Source organism: Epinephelus moara, chromosome 11 (genome assembly GCF_006386435.1).
Source record: "Epinephelus moara isolate mb chromosome 11, YSFRI_EMoa_1.0, whole genome shotgun sequence".
Taxonomy (NCBI): domain Eukaryota; kingdom Metazoa; phylum Chordata; class Actinopteri; order Perciformes; family Serranidae; genus Epinephelus; species Epinephelus moara.
The window spans coordinates 8,535,796-8,545,293 of NC_065516.1; the positions used below are offsets into that span (position 1 = coordinate 8,535,796).

General features: G+C 41.9%; 1 long non-coding RNA gene across 1 annotated transcript in view; it reads right to left on the bottom strand.

Annotated features, from left to right (window-relative positions):
* Nucleotides 1-1,792: 1,792 nt before the first annotated feature.
* LOC126397496 (uncharacterized) overlaps nt 1,793-9,498 on the bottom strand; it is a 21,803-nt gene continuing 14,097 nt past the window's right edge. The window contains exon 3 of the long non-coding RNA XR_007570667.1: nt 1,793-8,790. This is a non-coding gene — a long non-coding RNA (uncharacterized LOC126397496). The remainder of the gene's footprint in view (nt 8,791-9,498) is intronic.

The window sequence follows — 9,498 nt, forward strand, 5'->3', positions numbered from 1 at the left end:
GACAGGAGGTCATGAATTTTGCCTCTAATAGTTAGAATTTTGTCATTAAAAAAGTTCATAAAATCATTACTGCTAAGGGCTAAAGGAATACAAGGCTCAACAGAGCTTTGACTCTCAGTCAGCCTGGCTACAGTGCTGAAAAGAAACCTGGGGTTGTTCTTGTTTTCTTCTATTAATGCTGAGTAATAGTTTGCTCTGGCATTGCGGAGGCCCCTCTTATAAGTTTTGAGACTGTCTGTCCAGATTAAACGTTAGCTTGCTGACGTTAGCATCTAGCTCAAAGCATGGCAGTGCTTATGTGGAACCTTAACTAGATGCTAGCATGCAGTGGAAGTAACTTGAAAAACGTCCTCTGCCCTCTGCTTGTATTTTCTTATTTTCTTATTATTTTCTTTGTTTGGGGCATTTACAGGCATGTACCCCCAACAGCTCTTAGGTGAGGTAAGGGCTTTCTAAATCCGAATCAGAAATACTTTGTTGATCCCCAAGGGGAATTTGTGATACCTTACAGTCGCTCTGATGTAAGGAATAGAGAATTTTAAGTAAGAATAAGTGTATGTAATAGAAGTATGTAAATATAAGGTAATAAAATATAAGTAAATGACCGTCACTGATAACCTACTTGTTGTTATATTGAATGTCATTTCCAGTAAATATCACAATATAAAACATTTGTTTTCTGTTTAAAAAGTACAAACGTGGGAAAAAAGCAAGCACTCACTCATCTTTTAAGTGGTTACTTATTAAGTATGATCTCGAGCACACAGCTGATATCCTACAGCTGATAGTTTTACATGTCGTTACAGAAGTGCAATAGCAGTGTGGACAAAGCAGGCACAGCGTTATGGGTGGGCCTGATGGTCCTAGGCCCACCCACTTTTCGACAGGCCCACCCTAAACTTTTCTTCAAAAAAAAAAAAAATTTTTTTTAATTTTGTCATGAATGATTCAAAATCAGCAAATAATCACATAATTTGTGCTAAAATAGTCTAAAAGTTTAGTGTTAAAAACGATTTTAAAAAGCTGGTTATGTCTATTTTGATGCTTCTGCACAAGTTCAGCAGACACGTGAGGTTCGGGATCGGATGTAGCTTACTGGTAGGCTAGGCTAGCTCCAAGTGATCTGGAACCAAAGGGTTTTTTTGGGGAGTTTTTCCTTATCCGCTGCGAGGGTCATAAGGACAGAGGGATGTCGTATGCTGTAAAGCCCTGTGAGGCAAATTGTGATTTGTGATATTGGGCTTTATAAATAAAATTGATTGATTGACTGATTGATTGATCAACTGCTATATGTTTAAATTAATTTCCAGTAGTAGGCTATGTTGCAACAGTCTTTAATTAGGTACCTCAGGTACCACTGCTGTTCCTCAGGTATGTCTTCAAACGCCGGAGGCAAGAGGTGCTGCACTCGGGCAGGACCTACCGTAAATAATGTATTATCGGGCACCTGATAATACATTATTTACGGTACGTTCGCTAATTGATGCATTAGCCTATTCATAGAAAGCCTATTAGTAGTATGACCACCAGATAATGTCACACAATTGAACAAAAACAATTTTATTCAGTGATAGTGAAAAAATGAAATTTTGTTTGAGCATTTCTTGGGGGTGCTATGGGGGTGCTATGGGCTTCTTTGGGCGTGCTGAAGCACCTCCAAGCTCACCCCCAGCGCCTCCTAGTGCTCTTCTTTGGTCAGAACCAAGGAGAGCGATCGCGGATAGGTCCGTCCTATGCACTGAAACGTTATAAAATGCAATCAAATATTTAAGGAGCATCAAGCAATTAAAATGCAATCAAATATTTAAGGAGCATCAAGCAATTAAAATCTGTATACAGGTAATATAGCAGTATATCAGTCAGTCATTATTATTAAGTCAAACAGTGATCTACTAACATTTGTAATTTAAGGCCCACCCACAATTGGTCTGGCCCATCCAAAACTGAAATCCTGGCACCGTGCTTGAGAGGCACTTGCTTGCTGTTAGGACACAGTATTGGGCCTAGACTACATATTTGAAGAGGGAAATATTTATACTGGTTATTATGACAGAGATTTGAATATGACTTCAACAAATTTTCCATCAGTACTATGATGAAAAACAAGCGAGCACTTGTACTCAGCTCAGACGAGCATTGTTAAACATTAGAAAAAAAAGACTGATTAAAGAGAAATACTTACTTTGATTCTTGTAGAGGGTTTTTCCACCAAAAATGTATGACTTGCATCAGAGTAATGGGGGGACAGTTGACTCAGGGACACAACATATTTGAAAAATTTAAAGCACTGAAAACATTTAGATAACAAACAGTAACATTTGGTGAGGAATATTATAAATAAGGCAACACAACAATAATGGAAAATGTATCATTTGTTTGATTTCCACAGTCTTAATAAAGATGTCTTGTTTTCTAACACAATTAATGTGTAAAGAGCAAAATAACACACTTTGTGTCAATTCCTGCATGCTGTACCCTCTCACACACCCGTATGTGTCACATTATTGGCCAATCACAGCACTCTAGACCGATACTCGGTGGAACACTCTGGAAAAAAGAGAGAGGGAAAAAACTTGCCTCCTGCAAAGATTTCCGACAGTGACTGTGTGTTTAACGTGTTTCATTTTACAGCTGTGTCATATTCTAAACTAAGACTGTAATATTTGCTAGTTCTCCTCAGGCTGTTTTGACCACTATTTCACAGTTCGAACTTTAGCTACCTAGCCCTGAAACGGGCAACATTGGCTCAACTGTGGTTTTCATTCAGACTGAATAAAACTGGGTGCAGGGTTGAGACTTGGGGCTCTAGTTTCGCAGACCGGGCGAGGCGGGGGCGCAGCGCACCTGCGCTTCGCCAACTGGGTGTGGCCAGGCGGATTTTGCAAGTGTGGCACACCGTGCGCCTGGCGCAGCTACTCCTCTTTCCCACCTTCGTCCCTCCTACCTGCGCAAGTCGGAAAGAGAGAGGAGAGAAGGCGTGGAGTGGGTTTTACACACATCACACCAATCAAATGAGCCCCTCTCCTCGCCCTTAAATGCGCCGCGCGAAGGCGTAATGAGAGTTTACTCAATTCGCCATGGCAGAAGAGAGCAGCAGCGTCAGACGGCCAAACTTCTCCCAGGAGGAAACTGATGTTTTGGTCCGGGAGGTCCAAGCTCGCAGTGTCCGAATATACGGAACTGCGAGCAGACCTCCACGGGCTGATGATGCAAAGGTAGCCTGGGAGGAGGTCACCACAATTGTAAATCAATGTTGCGTTTCTCTCGTGCGCGCGCGCTCTCTCTTTCTCTCTCGCAGTCTCACTCTGTTTCTTTTCTTTTGACTTTTCTAAGATGACAGATGCTGAATATATACTCCCTATCTGATGCTGTGGCTGTTTGTGGTTGGCTGAGAGGGATGTGAACTCATTAGTTTGCAGCTGTGTTAATCAAATCAGGTTGGGTTTCCATTACGCGTGCCAAACGTGCCAAACGGTGCCAATCCCCTTTGATCTGACATCAGATGTGACGGGACAGTCGATATAGAGATACATTTATGTGCTGATTGCAGATAGTTGCATTGAATAGTGTTTTTTTGGGTATTTATTGCATTATTAATGTGCCTGACATTCTGGAAACCTGCCTGTGAGGTTTTGGTGAAGTGTGCGCACTGTCCGCTGGTCAGCCAAACTTCGGCTTACACCGGCTGCGCTCCCCCTGCCCTGACAGTAGACGTGGTTTCAGCTGGCGAGCTTTTAGCGCACCTTCGGCGAAGCCTTTTGGCACGAAACTGTCACTGCGCCAAGCTGGATCTGTCGACACCTCCCCCTGCTGCGCCACCACACCCATCTCAGCGCACCTCGGTCTGCCAAACTACTAAACTGAGAAATAAATAAAAGTCCCCTGTTATTTTGTTATGTAAAAACAGCAAAATAAGGAAATGTTGAGTTTTCCAGCAGCAACTTCACACAACTTCTAACACAGCTGATAGTGAACATGAAACAGTAAAATAAAACAGATGTTTAAAGTAAAAACAAGATGTAGGAGAGAAACTAAACTCCAAACCACAGAGATCCAGTCAGAAGCTACAAAAGTACTGAGAGCTTAACACACAGAGAGTTTTAAACACACTTTCTATCTGGTCTCCTGCAGACAGAGGTGAGGAGAGTCTCACATCACACGCACAGCTTGTTTGATGGGAAGAAGCGGGGTGGACGGAGGTTAGCTGTGGTTGGCGAGACGGCAAGGCCATCCGCTTGAGGGCGGGCGGCCCGGCTTTTGGACCCACTCCGGAGAAGGAGTAGGTGCACAGCTCGGCGTGGCACTGTGCATCTAAACTGATAGCAGAAATACAAAGCAGTGCAACATGGCTTGACTAGACGCAGCTGAAAGTTACATAGGAAAAGGCTCACAGTATTGTACGTGTGCTACTGCGGTAACTTCATTAATCTCACAGACTGCTTTAGCATAGCGGTGCAATATACAGACCGATGTCACACTGTAGACTAATTAACAGACAGATTAAACAGAGGAGTAGCTATGTGTCTCTCTGAGTGCTGTTGGAGGACCTGTGAATGAGTGAGTGGGGCAGAGCAGTGCGTAGAGTGTGAGAGGAGAGATGACCGCTGGTGTGCCTTATGTGAGGCAACTTGACCCTATATCGATACAAACAGTATTTTCTTAATTTATATCTTGCTTGAAAATACATCAATATATTGTACAAAATCAATATATCGATATGTTATATGGTAACTTAAAGCCCAACTTGCAGGTTGGAGACCATGGTGAATAAATGTGTAGGAAAATGATGTAGAAACTCGATTAAAACAAAAAACAAAAACATATACTACAGTGACTTTTGGGGTTGTTTTTGTGAGAGAATTTTGCTTCCGCATCTAAAAACCCACTAACCGGAAGTGACATAGTGTAAGGGAGTCCAGCCGAGTTCAATTGAGTGTAACATTAATAAACATGGATCCAGTACTAGTTTTGAGACTGAAGAGGTTGAAAATGTACATTCATATGCATATGACGGCCCACAGGCTTATAATTATGAGCCTGCTAGGCATCCAAGAGACCAGGAACAGATCAGGGTTAGGAGAAATAACAGCCACAGGAGAGAAATAGAGCTGTGGTGTGAGGAGAACCAGTGGAGAACTGGGCAGGTGTCTTGGTGAGCGACCAGCGTTAGCTAACGACAGCTAACGATGTCTAACGCTGTGTTCACATCACAACATTAAGTTTGCCATCACGTATTAGGTTATAACAAAGCTACCAATAGTTCTGCCAGTATTAGATAACTAATGCTACTTACCCATAACAGAAACTAATGCGCAAATATCAGCTTGTATCAGACGTATCTTGCTATGCGTGTTATAACTCCGCATAACTCTGGTGTATTGACGTCCGCAGGGGAGAGAGGGAGAGAGAGAGAGATACAAACATTTCCTGATAATTTTTTGTATGATACAGGTTAGGTGCTTGTGTGGGAACTGCCAGCCCATGTCCTCAGCTGTGGAGAGTATGTGCTGCAGGGAGGTGGATGCCTTCTGGGCTCTGGTGGAGAATCTGACCCCCAGACCAGACATAACATGCCTCACACTGCCCATCAACCTTCACGCCGCCCGCTCCCGTCTCAAACACCCGTCTCTCCATGGAGAGGGAGACCCAAGCGGCCCCGCACATCGCCCCGTGCGGGGCCACGAGCCTCAAACACGGAGGCCTCCCTCTCCGCGGAGCCCGCCTGCCCCCGCACATACCCCCAAGCATAATCCTCCTGTCCAAAATGAACGCTGCACACGACCGCGTTTTTGGTCACAGATGAAGCCGTGAAATCGCGCCTCTTCACCTGCACAAAACACACCCAGGCACGAAAACTAACTCCACTCCTTTTTCTGTCCGGAAAACGTTGAACTCAATGTCCTGACAGACTTGAGTTTGTGCAACCTGCACAAACATAATAATTAGGCATAATCACAAATCTTGAAATGCAGATGTTTTTTTTTTAAATGTAACCTGCAAGTTGCACTTTAACGTAGCTGTCTAGCTAACGTTAGCCGAGTGATGTTAGGCCAACAGACAGCCATAAGGATGCATTACTGATGTTAGCTAGCTGGCTACATAGCTACGATTCCTAATGAAGATAAAATATTTCTTTGTTTGTAACAACTAGCCAGGCAATGACAAATCAACAAATCAAAACTTCATAATCCTACTGAGCTTATTATTGATCCATCTTTGCATCTTTAACACCAAAATGGGTAACACTAACATAACTCATTTGGAGTAAGTGTAAATATTAACATGGCTAATACGGAGCCTAGTGTTCTGGTTTTGTCCGGTTCTGCTACCTCGCACCTTGGCGCCACTGTGGCAGTCATTATTATTAGCAAGGGTTTGTACCAGGGTTGGAAATTACCACTCAATAGACTACCATAGATTTTTTTGGCTGACCAGTGTTGCAAATCTAGCTGCCACTTGCATATTTTACTGGCCTTTGGCTGGTAGCTGGTGCTAATTACCAATCCAGGTTTGTACAAGGTGCTTAAGGTGCTTTAAGTACTTTAATTTGACACTGGAATACCTGAAAAGAAACACATCTTTTAACTTGGTCCTTGAAAAAAAGTACTTAAGGAGAACAGAATGCTAAATTATTTTATGAAACATATTTGAAATGTAATATACTGTATATAAATTTACAATAATAATAACCAGTTAATTAATAATTAGTTAATTTTAGACCCTGGTGGCAAGTGTTAGCTCTATTTATGAATCTGCACACGTTTTTTTGCAACAGATGATTGTGGAGAAAACAATTGCATCCCTGGGGGAAAAAAGTCCTTGAATTTGACCTGCCCCTGTCTGTTAGAACCCTGAACTAGGCTAATTAGTTTTGATATGTAAGCTGAAATTATTTCCCCATTGTCTTATCATTTCCATTTTGACAAACATTTACTTTTACTGTGAAGTTTGTTTTTGTATTTTATATCAAGTCTCTTTTACTTACTACTTACCCTCTGCAGTAGCCTAAATGGAGCTGTCTGAAAATAACCCTTGTCAACCACCAGACTGTGGACGACAGGCCAAGACTGCTAAATCCTTAACCACACTCTTCCTTTTGTTGAACGTGATGATCTGGGGTGCCATTCCACTGCATGATGACAGCTGATGAGCTTAGATGAGCTGTTTGCATTTTTCTAGGCATGCAATGTTGCTTATCCTACTCAGCTTGCTTCATTTGTCATCTTTCTTAAACATATCAATGACTTGCTGGTGTCAAAGACTGAGAAAAGATCCAGAGTTTTCCAGCTAACTGCCAAGCTTCAGGCTTTGGCCTTAATCAACTGTAAATGTATCGTTGCCCTGTATGTAAACAGCCAGTTCCTGGTAAGATCAGGACACTTTGCTGGCATATTTGTGTAGCGCACTCACTATTTAATAGTCAGAACTATCCCATCATCTTGTGAATGTCAGCTGTTTTAATGACCACTTTTGTACTTGTGCAGTGGAAAGAGCTGATGAGTTGTTGTGATGATGTTGTCCCAAATTCAACTCATTGATGTGTAGGAATTTAACACAGGTTGTGCTGATTTTGACACATGCTTTGCATGAGTGCATTACTTATATTTGTAATGTAAGTTGAGCAAACATGATTAGGGACATGGGAGTTTCACCTACTTGTGCTAAAGTAGTAAATACTTGTGTGCGTGCTGCACATGCGAGCATTTTTGATGATCGCCTTCGTCCAGTCCTTTTGTCTTTTCGTATTTAACCATAGTTGTCCTCCTTTTTGTTGGCAGGCAGTGACGGCTAGTATGTGATAAAATTTAAGTTTTGAGCCATGACTCATTCTATTCTGGCTCCCAATAACACAACAATACAACATTTTAAGACTTATATGTAGCCTACAGCCCTGTGGTGGAGAGTTTTAGTTGCATGGAATTGTACAAAAACACTCACACAGAGATAATTGATGAATAGATTGATTTATCCAGCAGTGTACCATGATTATTCATTAAACAAGCCCTGTTGGTCTACATAGTTACAGTCATGGAGTGCAAACCACTCCTCACAGCCCAGCAGGAGCCGTTATTTGTTGCCTTTCTGGCTATTAAAAGCATCCACTGATTTGTCTGGTCTCGCTGTGATGGATTAGGGCACCTTGAATTGATAATTTGGACATTTTAAAGGTTGGGAAAGGTGCATAAAAGGGATAAATCCATCTCTGCCTGTCAGGATGGTGCATGCTAGGGCTGCTTGTATTTGCAGTCTATGAATTCACTATTGTTTTTTTAATAATATGTGAAGCTTACGGTAGGTGCTGATGTACATGATGGGGTTTGAAAAGGTGAAAAAAGTCATTTTTTATTTCCTTTTGACATTAAATAAGGTATGTAACACCATGCATATCAGAGTCAACATTTAAAGTCAACATTTCCTCCATCTTTTTGGTCTAGCTATCTGTCAAGTCTGGTCAGTGCAACCACATCACTCAGTGGGTTATATGTGCCGTGACTTACTGACCCATCCCCCCCTCAGAAGGTTTGAAGCGAAAGGCTTCATGGAGACCTGCTGTGCCGGGTGTGCACGCTGTTTCTTTGACGGTGGATTTCCTGCTGCTCATCAATAGGGAAGGTCAATGTGTTTCTGTTTCTCAGGGCAAGGGAGCGGGAAACACTGTGGCTTCAGAGGGGAAACTGAAGAGTCTTCTTTATTGTCGATGTTTAAAACTGAGCACTGAAGAGATTTCACCACTGTGTCTGGGCTCTCACTGGCCATCGGGAGTGACTTGACTTCACTACCGTTAATCTACTGTGAAAAAAGGTAAGAAAGGGGGGTACTTAACTTGAGATTTGGAACTTTCTTTCTGTTTTTTTTTTTTTATATAGAAACTGAGGCAAAGGGGAAGGTCCAGTATACACAAACTGAAAGAACACGGTGCAAATCTATATTTGTACGGTGTTTGTTTGCATGATTTCTCTCAATGTATAAATGTAAATGCTAAATGAGCTTCTCCAAGTTTTACTTTAATACAAGTATTTTTGTTATTAGAGGTTGCACTGTTACACCCACAACTAAAAAGAAATGATAAATTAGTTTTTTATGAAACAACTTTCTAGCCAACCTATGATAACCTTTTTTTAAATTTTGATTGTAAATGTTATTATAGGATATTATGTACAAATTAATAACAGCCCTAACAGAGCATTATAGCCTACGATTGAAATAGATTTAATTACTATTTATTGTATTAAAATGATTAATAATTAAGCTTTGGTATCCAACCTCAATATTTGTTTAGTACCAACTGGTACTGAATTCCGTAAAACTTCACTTGTGAGAAGACAGCTGATGAGACTCCACTCAAATAAGGCTGCAGGCCCTGATGGTGTCAGCCCCAGGGTGCTCAAAGCCTGTGCCCCCCAGCTATGTGGAGTACTTCAGCATGTCTTCAACATGAGCCTGAGTCTCCAGAGGGTCCCCTTGCTGTGGAAGACATCCTGCCTCGTTCCTGTGCCA